We start from the raw sequence: 16,642 nt of genomic DNA on the forward strand, positions 1-16,642 counted from the left end.
CAATTTTTCCTTTTTCACTTTTCCTTTTTCACTTTTCCTTTTTTTTTTTTAATAAATTATTATGCAAAAATAGAAAATCACGTAAAATAAATAGATAAAACTTAAGAAAAAAAGAAAAAAGAAAAATAAAAATAAGGATACCTTTGGGACTTCCTCCCGAATGAGCTTGTTTTAAATCACTAAGCTTGACTCTTCATGCTCTTTAAGCATGGGATTCAGGAGGGAGAGGTTCTGGAATCCTCTCCACTGTAGCAGGCTGATCCAATTGATTCTCCAAGTTTTGTCCAGGTTCCACAGCAAATGTAGTGTTGACTTCGTCAAGATGCTTGACTTTTCTCTGCTTTGTCTTCGTGGAAAAAGCTTGACCATCAATGGTTGGCTTTTTAATCCCTTTCTTGACATCAAATTCCATCTTGAAGTGCTCTCCATGCTCAACTCTGATCTTGCCTTATTTCACCTCAATCACTACACCTACTGTTGCCAAGAATGGTCTCCCTAGGATCAGTGGATCATCTGATTCCTTATCCATGTCAAGGATCATAAAATCATTAGGGACTTCCACTCTTCCTATCCTGAGAGGTAAATTTTCCAGAATCCCAATCGGATGTCTGATTGTTCTATCAGCTAGAAACAAATACAGACTACTTGGTTTAAAACTGGTGAAACCCATCTTGTTGGCAACTAACAGTGACATGATGTTGACTGAGGCTCCTAGATCGCACAAGCAATTTTTGAAAATCCGAAGTCCTATCGAACATGGTAGAGTAAAAGAGCCAGGATATTCCAATTGTTCCTCGATTCGCAGCTCAGGGTCTAAACACACTCCACTCCTGAGAATCTCATACCCAATCTCCTTGACAGGTTCCTTAACCTCAATCTCCAGCTGAACTGCCTCCTTGGAGATTTCCTCTTGAAGTTTGTGTGGTGGTAAGAGCTTAAGAGGTGGAGCTTTTCGCTTGGCCATACGCTCTGTAAGCGCCTCCAGTTGGACGTCAAGGGCAGCATTGAACCTTTCCTCTAGTTCCCCTTCTGCTGCAACAGGCAGTTGAGATTGATCTGTCATCTGAACATCTACTCGATGTATCATCCGATCACCATCATCGGGTTCTGCCTCGGGTGGTTCTTCGATTTGTGATTCTCTAACTAGTGCTCGATCATCAACTCGATCAGTCTCCTCGGGTAAAGGCTCGGGTTCGTAATCGGATATGTAGTACTGATACTCATTCATCCGATAATGATCTGTAGCCTCCCCATCTTGAACATCACTGCCCTCAGTGAGGTAGTCCTCAAAGTCATCATCAAGAAAGATGGCTTGGACGGTTGCATAGGCCTTTGGGTTCTGAACAGCTTTACCTGGAAGCTGGTTGATCTTTGGAGGTGGTTGGTTGTTGTGGTGGCCCTTGAGGTATCTCAGCTTGGTGTTGAGCGAGTCATACTTAGCAGTCAAGTCGTTGTATCCAGAATCGATCTTGTTGCTCATCTCCGCAAACTGTTTTGCGTTATCCATAGCAACCGAGGCTTGATTTTGAATCATCTGCTGAATTAGGCCGCGTAGGTCCGCTTATTGGGATTGGTTCGGCGGGCCTTGTTGTTGTTGGAATCCAGGTGGCGCAATAGGATGCTGGTAGTGACCAGAATACTGCTGCTTTGGGGCATAACCTTGATTGTATTGAACAAAAGGCTTCTGTTGGACCTGGTTCCCTTGAACTTCTGATGGGTAGGTTTGGTCTTGAGGATTGGCAACATTCGGATTACGGTAAGAAAGATTCGGATTCGGCTTGTAGTTGTTGTACCCTTTGTTGTAACCTCCTTGAAGGTTTATGTAGTTCACATCCTCTATTTGAAAATTCTCCCCATCTTGTTGTAAAAACTGCTCTTCCTCTGAGATTGCATGAACATGTTGCTGCTGGCTGAGTAGTTTATCGAGCTTGTCATTGAGGGCTTTCATGTCCCTCTTGTACTTGATATCTTCCTCTCCTGTAGATCGCACAGTACGATCATATTCCTCATTATAAAGCCCGTCAGATTGAGCCAAGTTCTCCACTAGGACCCAACCTTCATCAACATCCTTGTTGAGGAAGTTACCATTGCTTGCGGTGTCCAGCAACATCCGTATCTTGGGGACCACTCCTCTGTAAAGTGTACTTAGCAATGAAGCCTTGCTGAAGCCATGATGAGGGCACATGGTAGTGTATCCCTTGAAACGTTCCCAAGCTTCATTGAACGTTTCATTGTTCTTATGAACAAAGCTGGAAATGTCATTTTGCAGCCTTGCGGTTCTGGAGTTGGAGAAGAATTTGACCAGAAACGCCTTCTTCCACGCTTCCCAAGTGGTGATGGACTCCTTGGGGAGTGATTTATCCCAGAGATGCGCTTTGTCTCCGAAGGAAAATGGGAAAAGCCTTAGTTTGAATCCATCCTCACTAACTTCATTTATCTTTGTGAGGCTACAGAGCCTATCAAACTCATCCAGATGGTCTAATGGGCCCTCCATTGGCAATCCATGAAACTTGTTGCTCTGTATCATCTGGATGAGACTACTCTTGATCTCAAAGTTGTTGTTCTGGACAGTAGATGGCACAATGCCATTCCTTTGAGTGTGAGTAGATGGAGCATCTCCTGCTCCGATGTAGGTCCGTGCTTGAGGAGCTGGTGGACCGTTTTGATCATTTATTGTCTCCTCAATTGTTGTTGGTTGCGGTTGTCGAACTTGTTATTGGTGGAGTAACAGTGGTCTGTCGATGTTGTCGATGTTGTCGATGAATGGACTTAGGTTTTGGTTATCTTGGATCGTGTTTGCATGCACAAGTAGGTGACCAAGTGTGTACATGAGGGTTAACTCGATCCAGGTGATCAAGTGACGGGTTGGGTGGGTGCTCGGGTTTGTACCTGAAATGCAAAACGAAAGCAAACAAGTCAGATTCCGAACCAATGTAGATAAGAGAACTTGACCAAGCAAATGCTAAAATCCTAAACGTAGCGAAATTAAATTAAACCAAATGGCAACGGCGCCAAATTGATAACATGCTTTTCCACCCAGGGTATCAATTCCCTATGCAGTTGTAGTACAAAGGGTTATCAATCCAAATGGTTGTTTATGCTAGCAGGAAGGATGCAATCAGAACAATGCAAGTCAAGCCAAGCAATAATGGGGTTTTTTCTAACAATCCTAAAATAATAAAAGAAAAGAATATAAACAAAGAACCACACGACCTAAGCACTCGATGCAAGCAAAGAAGGTATGAACAACGTGAGTCGGGTGGAGTGATCGAGTAAGCAAAGAAGGTATGAACAACTCGAGGGGTTACTCGAAGAAGGTGATCGTGTACCTGTTCGGGTAAGGGATCGAGTGATGAATAAAATGTAAGCAATTAAAATACGAAAGCTTCTAAGGATGGGGTAATTAAATCCTAAGTGTTCCTAACCAATACGGATGTCTTACATGCCTCAAGCAAATATTCCCTAGACAATGAATCTCTAATATCTTGTTAAAACACTCTCGTGATAGAAACAATCAACCTTGATCACTCCCCTACCCAACTCACGTTGGAGAAACATGATCAAGCATGCACTAAGAACCGATTCATTATTGTCAATAAACCCCTTACTCATCTAATCTCTTAGGCTAAGTGAGTAAATATCTAGCATTGGTTGATTCAAGCATTTCATCTACACCTCTTGGTGGTAAAACACCTTAGATCTAATCTCACCCTCTCGGTTTGTTGACAGCATTAAGAACACCAACCTAGAAGGGAATCTATAAAACATATTCAATCAAACTAAGACATCCTAACGGATCAAGAACACAAAATCATCTATCCCATCCCTAGAAACTTTACTACACTACTTGGAAATCATTGCAAGAAACATAAAAGCATATATGAACGAAAATTACATTGTATTAAAAGATAGAGTAGACGATAAAGAGTACAAGTAGAGATCTAAAGAAATGACAAAAAGATATATAAAAAAATCCTAACAAAAAGTTAAAAGTGTTTTGAGTCACTCAGTTCTCTCACAGAAGCTCTCGCTCTCTGGTTTGAGGGTTTGCGGCGTGCTCGTTTGCAAGGAAATGAATCCATTTTACCTACACGATGGGGTGCACAAAGATGAGGTCGGGTTAATCCTCGGGTAGATCTTTGGGTTGTTCTTCCTGCTCTCGGATCCTACTCGATCGTGTTGGGGTTCAGACTGTTCTTCCAGCTCGATGGCTGCATCGGGTACACGTTCGGATTTGTCCTTGTTTTTCTCCATTTTAGGCTCTAAAGCACTTGTTTTCATCCAAAGTATGCAAATGCAAGAATGCAACACCCTAAATGGCCTAAAAGTGAAATCCTACAGTTAATGACCTACGAATGCTAAGTTAAGGGTATAAACAATGCAGAATATGGGCAAAAAAGGATACTTAAAACATGTAAATTAGAGAGTTATCACTTGCACCAGTCATCTACCACTGCATCATCCTCCTAACATAAGATGGAAAGTCCTCAACATCCGCAGCCCTCGGCTGCACCCCGAAACATGCGGTATAACTGGAGCATGCACTGGTACCCCTCTTTGTAACCGCTCCAACAGTACGTCAACAGATCCACCAAGCGATCATCTCGACCCTGGGCTCTACCTGCTGCAACCCCACACCTGGGTTCCCGGCACGCTCACCGGCTAACCCCCTTTGGTCCCTCCTGATACGCTTGCGACCCTCTGACGTACCTCCTCGTGGAACTCTGGACCATACACTCGCTAGCCTTAGGACCAGCCCGACCATGACCACGACCACGTCCCCGTCCACGACTAAAAACTCAAACACCTTTAGCCACTGCACTTACAAAAACAGAGGCTAACAAGCAATCTTAACAAAATACAAAAACACAAAAACCACAACTCACCTTGGAAGCACACTCTAGGCTCGAAGAGGATGTTCTAGGACTTCATGCCACACACAATTGACTAACGCACATAATCAATCAAAGCATGCAATCCCAACATCAACAACAAAAATCTAGTGAACCCAAACCTAGAACCGTAAGGGCTCTCATACCAAACTCAAATGACCCGACCCGTTTTTTTTTAAAATTAGTAAATAGTAAATAGTAAATAATAAATAAACTACAACTAGTGGTTCCATACCCACTAGCCACCTAACCACAATCACAACCAACAACGGAAATAACCAATACCAATATCCAATAACTAACCAATAATATATCATAAACAATATCCAAATACCAAACATCAGGAAACATAAAACCGGCAACCTAGCAATGTTTCTAATGACCCAAGTTTAGCAATCTAGCAATGCAAGACAACAACCAATCGAGTCCCTAGAATATCCTCCTCTTCATTGCCTTGATTCCACGATCACACTTTGCCTTTATTTGCACCACAAACACAAATTGCAATGCATGAGTATTTTATAAACACTCAGTAAGGCAATCCTCCCATCTACTGGGCTATACACACAAGCAATAGAGACATCTCTAACCATCAACCAACAATCAACAATCAACAATAACAAACCAGGACTTTGCATCGACCGACACCACACATGCATCGACCAACACCAGTTGGGGTTGGATCGACCGACGCAAGATATGCATCGACCGACGCATGCTCGACGTAACACGAAAACCTTAAAGTTTTACGCGCCGTCCTCGCACTTGCATCGACCAATGCACTGCCGAGCATCGTTTTTCCCCAAAGCTTCTCGTCGGATCTTCGTTCCTACAACCACAAAACTCGATCCCAAGACACAAGAAAGCTTCCTAACGTTCCAAATAACAATCTGACAAGCCAAACAACATATATCAAGCAGATCAGAGAGATCTCCAGCTTAGATAAGCCATGATTGTAATATCCGCGAACCGAAATCCCAGTTTAAGGATTGCATCGGTCGATGCATTATGTGCATCAGTCGATGCAAGGTTGTTTTCTGCGGACAAGTTTAAGTTAAACGCTGCGTTTTGGGTTAGGGAAAACTCTTAAGTCGTGTTTTTGTCTCATTCGACGAGTTCAGCCGTTTTTGAGAGAAAAGAAGGGACAAAAAGTGTTCTTGAGCGTTGTTAGTGATTTCTGGTGTTTGGAGGTGTTTCCTGTAGAGATATGTAGCTGGGATCGTTGTAGGAGCTTCCTAGGAGCGTGTTCTTGATTGTTTAAGGTTAAGAAACTTCTTGGCAAAGGTAAGTGCATGACCATGGCTTATCTAAGCTGGAGATTCTCTTATCTGTTTGTTTATGTGTTGTTAGGCTTGTTAGAATGTTGTATGAAGCGTTAGGAAGCTTTCTTGTGGCTTGGGATCGATTCTTGTGTTTGCAGGAACGGAGATCCGACGAGAAGTTTCGGGGAAAAACGATGCTCGGCATGTGCGTCGGTCGATGCAGTGCAGGGACGGCGCGACTTGACCAAGGAGCATCGGTCGATGCCATGTGGAGGCGTCAATCGATGCAACTAGGGTTTCCGCGTATTGTCGAGTATGCGTCGATCGATGCAAGTGGAAGCATCGGTCGAGCAAGTGAACCTTGTGTCGACTGATGCATACCTTGTGTCGGTCGATGCTTGTCCCTGTTGGTGTCGGTCGATGCAGAGCCTGGTTTGTTTTTTGATTGTTGCTTGATGGTTAGAGTATCTCTATTACTTGTGTGTATAGCCCAGTAGATGGGAGGATTGCCTTACTGAGTGTTTATAAAATACTCATGCATTGCAATTTGTGTTTGTGATGCAGGTAAAGGCAAAGTGTGATCGTGGAATCAAGGCAATGAAGAGGAGGATGTTCTAGGGACTCGATTGGATGTTGTCTGGCATTGTTAGGTTGCTAGAGTTGGGTCTTTAGAACTTGCTAGGTTGATGGTTCCTTGTTTCCTGTTGTTTGATATTGGAGTATTGTTACATTTGATTATTGGTTATTAGTTATTGGATTCTTGTTTGGATATTGGTATCTGTTATTTCCGCTGTTGGTTGTGCTTGTGGTTAGGTGGCTAGTGGATATGGGACCACTAGTTGTAGTTTATTATTATTATTATTATTATCTATTATTTATTATTTAAAAAAAAACGGGTCAGGTCGTTTCAGTTTGGTATCAGAGCCCTTATGGTTTAAGGTTTGGGTTCACTAGGTTTCTGTTGTGATGTTTGGGATTTACATGTCTTGATTGATTATGTGAGTTAGTCAATTGTGTGTTGCATGGAGTCCTAGAACATCCTCTTCGAGCCTACAGTGTGATTCCACAGTGAGTATATGTTTCGTGTTATGTATAATTGCGTGCTTAGCCTTCTGTTCATGGTAGTGCAAATGGTTAGAGAGGATGCTGTTGCTGGTCGTGGTCGTGGTCGTGGACGTGGACGCGAACGTGGTCGTGGTAGGGGCAGAGTCCCAGTGGTTAGTGATATGGAGGACCAGAGTGTGACAGCTGAGGGTGTTGGCGAGTCGCAGGATGTCCAGGGGGATTCTTTGTGTGTGGCCGAAAGGGGCGGTGTTGATGCTCCAGTGGCCGGTGATGCTAGGGTTCCGGATGTGGGAATCCTAGCGGTTAGAGTCCCTTATGTTGATCTTGAGGGCTTGTTAGCACAGTTGTTAGAGCGGTTGCCCGCGGTGGCACCGGCTCAGGCTCAGGTGGTGCCACCAGTAGTGGCGGAGGAGCGGCAGCCAGTGGCTGCGGATGTGGGGGTCCATTCTTGTTATATCAGCATGCTGACAGAGATGGGTCGTATTCGTACCGAGCGGTTTTCGGGAGGTACAGATCCTACCACTGTGGAGGCGTGGAGGACGAGTGTGGAACGTAACTTCCATACTCTGAGATGTCCTGAGGAGTTTTGGGTGGACATTGGGGTCCATCATTTGACTGGAGATGCTCAGTTGTGGTGGAGTTCTATGGCAGCCAGGAGAGTGCAGAGGGAGATGTCTTGGGCAGACTTCGTCTTGGAGTTCAACCGCAAGTATTTCCCTAAAGAGGCACTAGATAGGTTGGAGGTGCAGTTCCTTCAGCTAGCTCAGGGAACTCGGTCAGTGCGGGAGCTTGACTTGGAGTTTAGTCGACTTATGAGGTATGGGGGTCGGGATACGGAATATGAGGAGGCTCAGATCAGGAGGTTTTTGAGGGCCCTACGTGACGATTTGAGGGTTCACTGTAGAGGGCGGAGTTATGCTACGCGTGCGGAGCTGGTTGAGACTGCAGCAGGGATTGAGGAGGATATCCTGGCACAGTCAGTGGCGGCTAACTCAACAGTCCAGCCTAGCAAGGCTCAGCATCAGGGAGGTTCTAGCAGGGGCGGCAAGTCTGCGCAGTGAACCAAGAGGAGATGGGAGGCTACTCAGAGGCCGGGTGGTCCGAGTTGCTTCGGGTGTGGGGGCAACAATCACAAGGTTGCTAGCTGTCCCAAGAGGAGTGCTCCGACGGCAGCAGATCGTGTGTGCTATCATTGCAGGGTGCCAGGGCACATTAGGCCCTATTGTCCCAAGTTGCAACCGGTAGCAGTGGCAGCGTTGCAGCAGGTGCAGCCAGGAGGGCAGCAGGTGGCACAGAATGAGCAGGCGCCACGGGTTTACACAACTGTAGATACTGGTGGAACCAGTACCGGAGCAATCACATGTATAATTTCTGGTACTTTGTCTTTGTGAATTCTTAGTAAGTTCAGATTTTATGTTGTCCTGTGATAAAATGTTAGGTTCTCAACACATGAGGTTTGTGTAGGGATCTTGTTGGTGGGAGGGTTTAAGTCCCATGTTATGTTTGACTCTGGAGCCACTCATAGCTTCATTACCCTGGAGTATGCAGAGAGTGCATGTATCGTGGGATATCCTGGAGAGCATGCAAGAGTTGTCAGAGTTGCTGGAGGCAAGTTTCTGAGGGTCATTGGTAGAGCGAGGGGTATCGATATTTAGATCACGGGAGAGTCTTGGCCAGCGGATTTTCTTATCAGCCATGTGGAGCTGTATGACGTTATCTTGGGGATGGACTGGTTGCTTCGGCATATGGTTCATCTGGATTGTCATCGGGGTAGAGTGGAGTTTGAGCGCTCAGGAGGGAAGTTGGTTTTTCAGGGGATTAGACCGACTTCGGGGAGTCTCGTGATCTCGGCCATTCAGGCTGGGAAGATGATCGATAAGGGCCGTGAGGCTTATTTGGTTACTATATCTATGCTAGAGTCAGTGTGGAAGTCTACGGTTAGCGGTATTCCGGTTGTAGAGGAGTTTGAGGATGTGTTCCAGTCGTTGCAGGGGTTACCACCATCTCGGTCTGATCCTTTTTTGATTGAACTGGAACCAGGAACGATGCCGTTATCCAAGGCTCCTTACAGAATGGCTCCAGCAGAGATGGCAGAGCTGAAGAAGCAGCTAGAGGATTTGTTGAGTAAGGGATTCATCCGTCCTAGTGTATCACCGTGGGAAGCACCGGTGTTGTTTGTCAAGAAGAAGGATGGGAGTTTCCGGTTGTGTATTGATTAAAGGGGTTTGAACCGGGTCACTATGAAGAACAAGTACCCTCTTCCCAGGATCGATGAGTTGTTAGATTAGTAGAAGGGTGCTACTTGGTTCTCCAAGGTAGATCTGGCGTCGGGTTATCATCATACCAATAGATGAGGCAGATGTGAGAAAGACTGCATTCAAGACGAGGTATGGGCATTATGAGTTTGTGGTGATGCCTTTTGGGTTGACTAACGCACGAGCCGCGTTTATGAGATTGATGAACAGCGTGTTTCAGGAGTTTCTAGACGTGTCTGTCATCATTTTCATCGACGACATCCTGGTTTATTTTAAGAGTCCTGAAGAGCATGCAGTGCATTTGAGAGTAGTTCTGGAGAAGCTGCGTGAGCAGAGGTTGTTCGCTAAGTTTAGAAAGTGTAGTTTCTGGCAGCGTGAAGGATGTTCCTTTTGTCTGGTCATAGGATTGCGAGGAGGGCTTTGCAAGCCTGAAGGAGATGTTTACTACTGCTCCGGTGTTGGCTTTGCCTGAGCAGGGGGAACCCTATGTGGTGTATACAGATGCATCCAGAGTTGGTTTGGGGTGTGTGTTGATGCAACATGGAAAGGTGATTGCCTATGTTTCGCGGCAATTGCGGAAGCATGAGGACAACTATCCTACTCATGACTTGGAGATGGGTGCTGTAGTTTTTGCCCTGAAGATTTGGAGATCTTATCTTTATGGTGCAAAGGTACATGTATTTACAGATCATATGAGCCTGAAGTATATATTCACTTAGCCCGAGCTGAATTTGAGGCAGAGGCGGTGGATGGAGCTGGTGACGGATTATGATCTGGAGATAGCCTACCATCCTGGTAAGGCTAACTTGGTTGTAGATGCCTCGAGTTGGAAGCGGGCGGTTTCGGCTCAGGAGCAGGATATGGAGTCTCTGGTGGGGGAGATCAGTGCGTTGAGCTTGTGTGTGGTTTCTCAGGAGCTGTTGGGTTTGGTTGCAGCTGATAGAGCAGATATGTTAAGCAGAGTGCGGTTGGCACATGAGAAAGATTTGGGGCTGGTGAATGCCTCAAAGGATGTTGATTCTGATCGGCTAATGGTACTATTCTGGTGCATGGGCGGATCTGTGTGCCCAAGAATGAGGAGTTGAGGCAGGAAATTCTGAGAGAGGCTCATGCTAGCATGTTCTTTATTCATCCAGGAGCGACTAAGATGTACCAAGATCTCAAGAGGTACTATCACTGGGTCGGGATGAAGAAGGACGTGGCTAGTTGGGCTGCGAGGTGCGATGTGTGTCAGCTAGTGAAGGTTGGGCATCAGGTAACAGGTGGTTTGCTGAAGAGCCTTCCCATTTCAGAGTGGAAGTGGGATATGATTACTGTGGACTTCGTTGTTGGGTTGCCAGTGTCCAGGATGTTTGATGCTATTTGGGTCATTGTGGACCGGTTGACTTAGTCGGCACATTTTCTGGCCATTAAAAAGACTGATGGAGCAGCGGTCTTGGCTAAGAAGTATGTGAAGGAGATAGTCAGGTTGCATGGGGTGCCGGCAAGCAATGTGTCTGATAGGGATTCCAAGTTCACTTCGGTGTTCTGGAGTGCATTTCAGGCAAAGATGGACAGTCAGAGAGGACGATCCAGACGTTGGATGATTTGTTGAGGATGTGTGTATTGGATTGGAGTGGCCATTGGGCAGATCATTTGAGCTTGGTAGATTTTGCTTATAACAATAGTTACTAGGCGAGTATTGGCATTGCTCCTTACGAGGCTTTGTATGGGAGGCCGTGTCGTACATCGTTATGCTGGACTAAGGTGGGGGAGAGGAGCATGTACGGGGCAGATTTTGTTCAGGAGACTCGGAGAAGATTTGGGTTCTCAAGCTGAACATGAAGGAAGCTCAGGATCGGCAGAGGAGTTATGCCGATAGGAGGAGGAGAGATCTTGAGTTTCAGGTTGGAGATAGAGTATACCTCAAGATGGCCATGTTGCAGGGTCCGAACAGGTCATTGACTGAGACTAAGTTGAGTCCGAGGTATATGGGTCCGTTTAGAGTGATTGAGCGTGTTGGACCAGTGGCTTATAGACTGGAGTTACCTGAGGTTATGCGTGCATTCCATAAGGTTTTCCATGTTTCTATGTTGAGGAAGTGTCTCTGTGAGGATGATCAGTTGTTAGCTAAGATTCCTGAGGATCTTCAGCCTAACATGACTTTGGAGGCGAGACCAGTGAGGGTTCTCGAGAGGAGGATCAAGGAACTTCGGAAGAAGAAGATTCCTTTGATGAGAGTCCTTTGGGACTGTGATGGTGTTGAGGAGCAGACTTGGGAGTCTGAGGCGAGGATGAAGGCAAGGTTTAAGAAGTGGTATGAGAAGCAAGCCGCGACTTGAGCTTGTCTAGCCTGGTCCCATCTGTAATCCGTGGCTGGAGCGGGAATGGAGTATTCCAGCCCATCTCTCTTGTTTACTTGGTCGCTTGGGGTGGTTGGTTGTGCGACTAAGTAACAAGATGAGGTGGTGCTCGGGGTACAAAGTTTCCGTGAGGCGGGGTTTTGGAGGAAAGTTTCCCGAATTAGGAGCCAATAAAAACTCAAGGTTTAAGCCTATGAGGAAAGGAAAGTCCAAAAGTCGAGAGCAAATAATGCTTGAAGTGTGAGTCTATCACCTAGAGGTGACCTTCTATAGATCAGTCGGAGAAGTGCGGGCCGTGAAGACGGTAGCACAAGAGTCCTTGGCTGAGTATTGTTCGAGATTCGAGGACAAATCTAAATTGGTGGGGGAGAATTGTAATATTCGCGAACCGAAATCCTGGTTTAAGGATTGCATCGGTCGATGCACTATGTGCAACGGTCGATGCAAGATTGTTTTCTGCGGACGAGTTTAAGTTAAACTCTGCGTTTTGGGTTACGGAAAACCCTTACGTCGTGTTTTTGTCTCATTCGACGAGTTCAGCCGTTTTTGAGAGAAAAGAAGGGAGAAAAGGTGTTCTTGAGTGTTCTTGAGCGTTCTAGGTGATGTCTCTAGCTGGGATCGTTGTAGGAGCTTCCTAGGAGCGTGTTCTTGATTGTTTAAGGTTCAGAAACTTATTGGCAAAGGTAAGTGCATGAGCATGGCTTATCTAAGCTGGAGATTTTTTGATCTGTTTGTTTATGTGTTGTTAGGCTTGTTAGAATGTTGTATGAGGCGTTAGGAAGCTTTCTTGTGGTTTGGGATCGATTCTTATGTTTGCAGGAACGGAGATCTGGCGAGAAGCTTCGGGGAAAAACGATGCTCGGCATGTGCGTTGGTCGATGCACTATGTGCGTCGGTCGATGCAGTGCGAGGACATCGCGGCTTGACCTAGGAGCATCGGTCGATGCCATGTGGAGGCGTCGGTCGATGCAACTAGGGTTTCCGCGTATTATCGAGCATGCGTCAATCGATGCAAGTGGAAGCATCGGTCGACGCAAGTGAACCTTGTGTCGACCAATGCATACCTTGTGTCGGTCGATGCTTGTCCATGTTGGTGTCGGTCGATGCAAGCTTTGTGTCGGTTGATGCAGAGCCTAGTTTGTTTGTTGATTGTTGATTGATGGTTAGAGTATCTCTATTGCTTGTGTTTATAGCCCAGTAGATGGGAGGATTGCCTTACTGAGTGTTTATAAAATACTCATGCATTGCAATTTGTGTTTGTGATCCAGGTAAAGGCAAAGTGTGATCGTGGAATCAAGGCAATGAAGAGGAGGATGTTCTAGGGACTCGATTGGATTTTGTCTGGCATTGCTAGGTTGCTAGAGTTGGGTCTTTAGAACTTGCTAGGTTGATGGTTCTTTGTTTCCTGTTGTTTGATATTGGAGTATTGTTATATTTGATTATTGGTTATTAGTTATTGGATTATTGTTTGGATATTGGTATCCGTTATTTCCGCTGTTGGTTTTGCTTGTGGTTAGGTGGCTAATGGGTATGGGACCACTAGTTGTAGTTTATTATTATTATTATTATCTATTATTTATTATTTAAAAAAAAAACGGGTCAGGTCGTTTCAATGGTCATGCACTTACCTTTGCCCAAGACGATTCTGAACCTTGAACAAACAAAAAAACACTTTCAAGAAGCTCCTACAACGATCCCAGCTACAGATCTTTACAGGAACAGCTTCCAATCTCCCAAAATTTCAAAAACGCTCAAGAACACTTTTCTCTCTTTTTTTCTCTCAAAAACGGCTAAACTCGCCGAATGAGACAAAAACACGAATTAAGGGTTTCCCCTAACCCAAAACGCAGCGTTTAACTTAAACTCGTCCGCACTAAACCGGCTATGCATCGACCGATACAATCCCTAAACTAGGATTTCGGTTTGCGGATGTTACATAAGTCATGTGTAAATATTGCAATTCTGACAATTAATAGAAAACTATGAATCCTAGTCTGTGAAATAAAATAAAAAATGTATATGTAGAAATAAATTCTGATTTTTGGAAAAGTGATTGCTTCAAAGTGGTTGAAATTCTCAACATGATGAAATTTGATTTTAAAATCTTTTTGTTATAATTTCTATTTTTTAAATCAAATAGAAATTCAGTTTGATTTTTGAAAAAGATTATAGAATTGAACTAGTAAATGATTGTTGTGGATCTTTTTTTATCTAGAAAGTCAAATAATTTTGTAAAAAAGTTACAATTTATGAATAGTAAACAAAAAGTGGTCCAATCCATTAATGGTTTTGTATTTTACATTTGCTGCAACCATTCAAAGTTTTATCCAAAGATTTAGAAATATATAGTATATCTCTTTTCTTTGCTCTTTGTAAACTCACAATTCATAATAAATTCTATAAGTTTCTTTCAGAATAACATTTGTGGACCCATCAATACAATTATTGAAAAATATTTTTAGTAACAAACTCCCATTGTCACAATTCGTCAAGTTCATATGATTCCCATATGTATAATATAAATCATGGTCCACTACTTTTTGTTTTGTGTCAATTGTCTGAAAATTCTTCATTTACCTTAGCAAGAATGCTTCAAAGCTAATTTGACGTTTACAGTCATTCCTCATTCCTTACTCAAGTCTAAACTGTATTTCAACAATCACGAAAAGAGAGAGATTTTTTTTTAAAGTATTTATAAACTAGGTAGTATCTTGTGCTACAACACGGTCATAATCAGTAACAAAATTTTGTCACACTTAGTGACGAATATGCTACGATAATATTAATCGTCACTTTTATGACTACATTGTGACCAATTTGTTGTTGCAAATTAGTTATGAACTTATAACAGATATGCCAGTCACAGTTTGTGACATTAAAATGAGTAAACATTAGTCATAAAATAGTATAAATTGTTATGTCATTTATACAAAGCCCATTAAGCCAAATCTCTAACCCTAATTTAACAAGACTTATTTAAGAGATGATTAGGATTTTATTCTTTATAATTTTGTGCCTCCTAAACCTAGAGAGAGAGAGTAAACCATTTGAGAGAAAAAGAACAAGGAGCCAAAATTGAGATTAAGGACAAATCTTACATGGCCTAGGAGATGGTGGAAAAGAAGGGGTAAACGGACTCTTTTATGGACGAATTTTGGTGAGTTTTCCCCAAAAAATTTTGTAACCTTTTTTGTAGATTAAAAGTTATACATGTGAAAACGTTTCCCACGGCTACAAATTGAACAAGAAGCTGATCTACCCGCCGTTGGAAAGATCTGAGTCTTACCTTTCCAGAGAGTCTAAGAGCGTTTCCATCGGAGTTATAATATGAAAGTTATGGTCGAATATGTGCATCTGGTCGAATTTGTGATTTATTTTCTTTGTAAGAATAAAGATAGCTTATAATGTATATCTAATGTTTATGATTATAAAAAAAATTGTATGATTATAAACTTAAGAAAATAATATTCTATTGAGATTAATTTTTTAGTTATAATTTTTATCATATACAATGAATTTTTTAGTAATAACTTGTGACCATTTGAAACTAACTTCTAATGATAAGATTGGACATTATGATAGTCACAAAATATCATGATTTTTGAGTATTTGTTAAAATTTTACGACAAATTTTTAATTATCATTTGTGACCATTTGAGACTATAGTTTCGTAATAATAAGATACATAATTAAAACGTTATTTTAAACACGAATTGTGACGATTTAAAGACGTTTTGTTGGTCTATAATAGAGACAGTTTTGTTACTTTTTGTGTCGTAATTATTGATGACAAAATGGTTACTAATATATTTGTTGCAACTCTTGTGACGTTTTTGTTACAAATAAAAATTTGTGACCATTGTATTGCAACCATTCAAAAATCATCACAAATTCGTAACAATGTTTATATTGTGACTAAATACTTTTTATTGTGACTAAATATTTCGTCTTAATAATATTATTTTCTTGTAGTGTTCACTGATAATTTATGATGTTTTGTAATCTATCTATAAACTCAAATATAGCCCTTGTTTGTTGAAATATTACCTGACATACATGTACATTTTTAAACTAATCAAAATATGTCTCACAATTTGTTTAAGGGTGTTACATTCAAATATCTTACTTTAATTTGATTGTAGTTAGATTATTGTACGTAGATAACATACACATATCTATATTAGAACGGAAAACCCGTCTTGTCCTGTTCCATCCCGTCCAGTCCCATCTTGTATCGGATTATAGATCTGTGGTAAAGGTCAAGTATCAAATATTTATTTTCTAGACCCGTCCTATTATCCGACTCATTATTGTTTCATTACTTGACCCGTAAATATCCACATTTAATATTTATAATATTACTAATATATTATAAATATATCTTAAATTGATTTAGAATGAATTCGCAACACAAAATCATTTTCCAGATAATTAATTTACAAAATGTGACATCCCGTGCTATAGCAAATATACATAAATACAGCAATTATATTTTTGAGTTTATTCAATATTTAATGATAATACCATGTGGACTATTGCACATATATAACCTACACGTAACTATTTGAGAATGGCAAGGACATCTCGTCTCATCCCATTTTGTCTTGTCCTCTTTCATCTCGTTTCTATCCATAAATTTTTTTATGTCCCATAAATGTTCTCTTTTAAATAATTAACTATTAGACAATTTTTATCGTCTAAAATTTTTGGTTAAGAACATAACTAAATTTTATGCTTTTCTCATATTTTTTAACATATAATTTATTTCTTTCTGCAATATAAGATTTGTAAATAGTAAATAAATTAAAAAGCTACTTATTAATATT

General features: G+C 42.2%; 1 non-coding gene across 1 annotated transcript; it reads left to right on the forward strand.

Moving 5' to 3' along the window:
• The first annotated feature begins 2,165 nt into the window (after positions 1-2,165).
• Positions 2,166-2,272, forward strand: LOC147920639 (small nucleolar RNA R71). The gene has a single exon (XR_015591855.1). It is a non-coding gene; the product is annotated as a small nucleolar RNA R71 (small nucleolar RNA).
• The last annotated feature ends 14,370 nt before the right edge of the window (positions 2,273-16,642 follow it).

The sequence above is a fragment of the Camelina sativa genome, chromosome 19 (genome assembly GCF_030686135.1).
Source record: "Camelina sativa cultivar CO46 ecotype springtype chromosome 19, ASM3068613v1".
NCBI classification, from domain to species: Eukaryota; Viridiplantae; Streptophyta; class Magnoliopsida; order Brassicales; family Brassicaceae; genus Camelina; species Camelina sativa.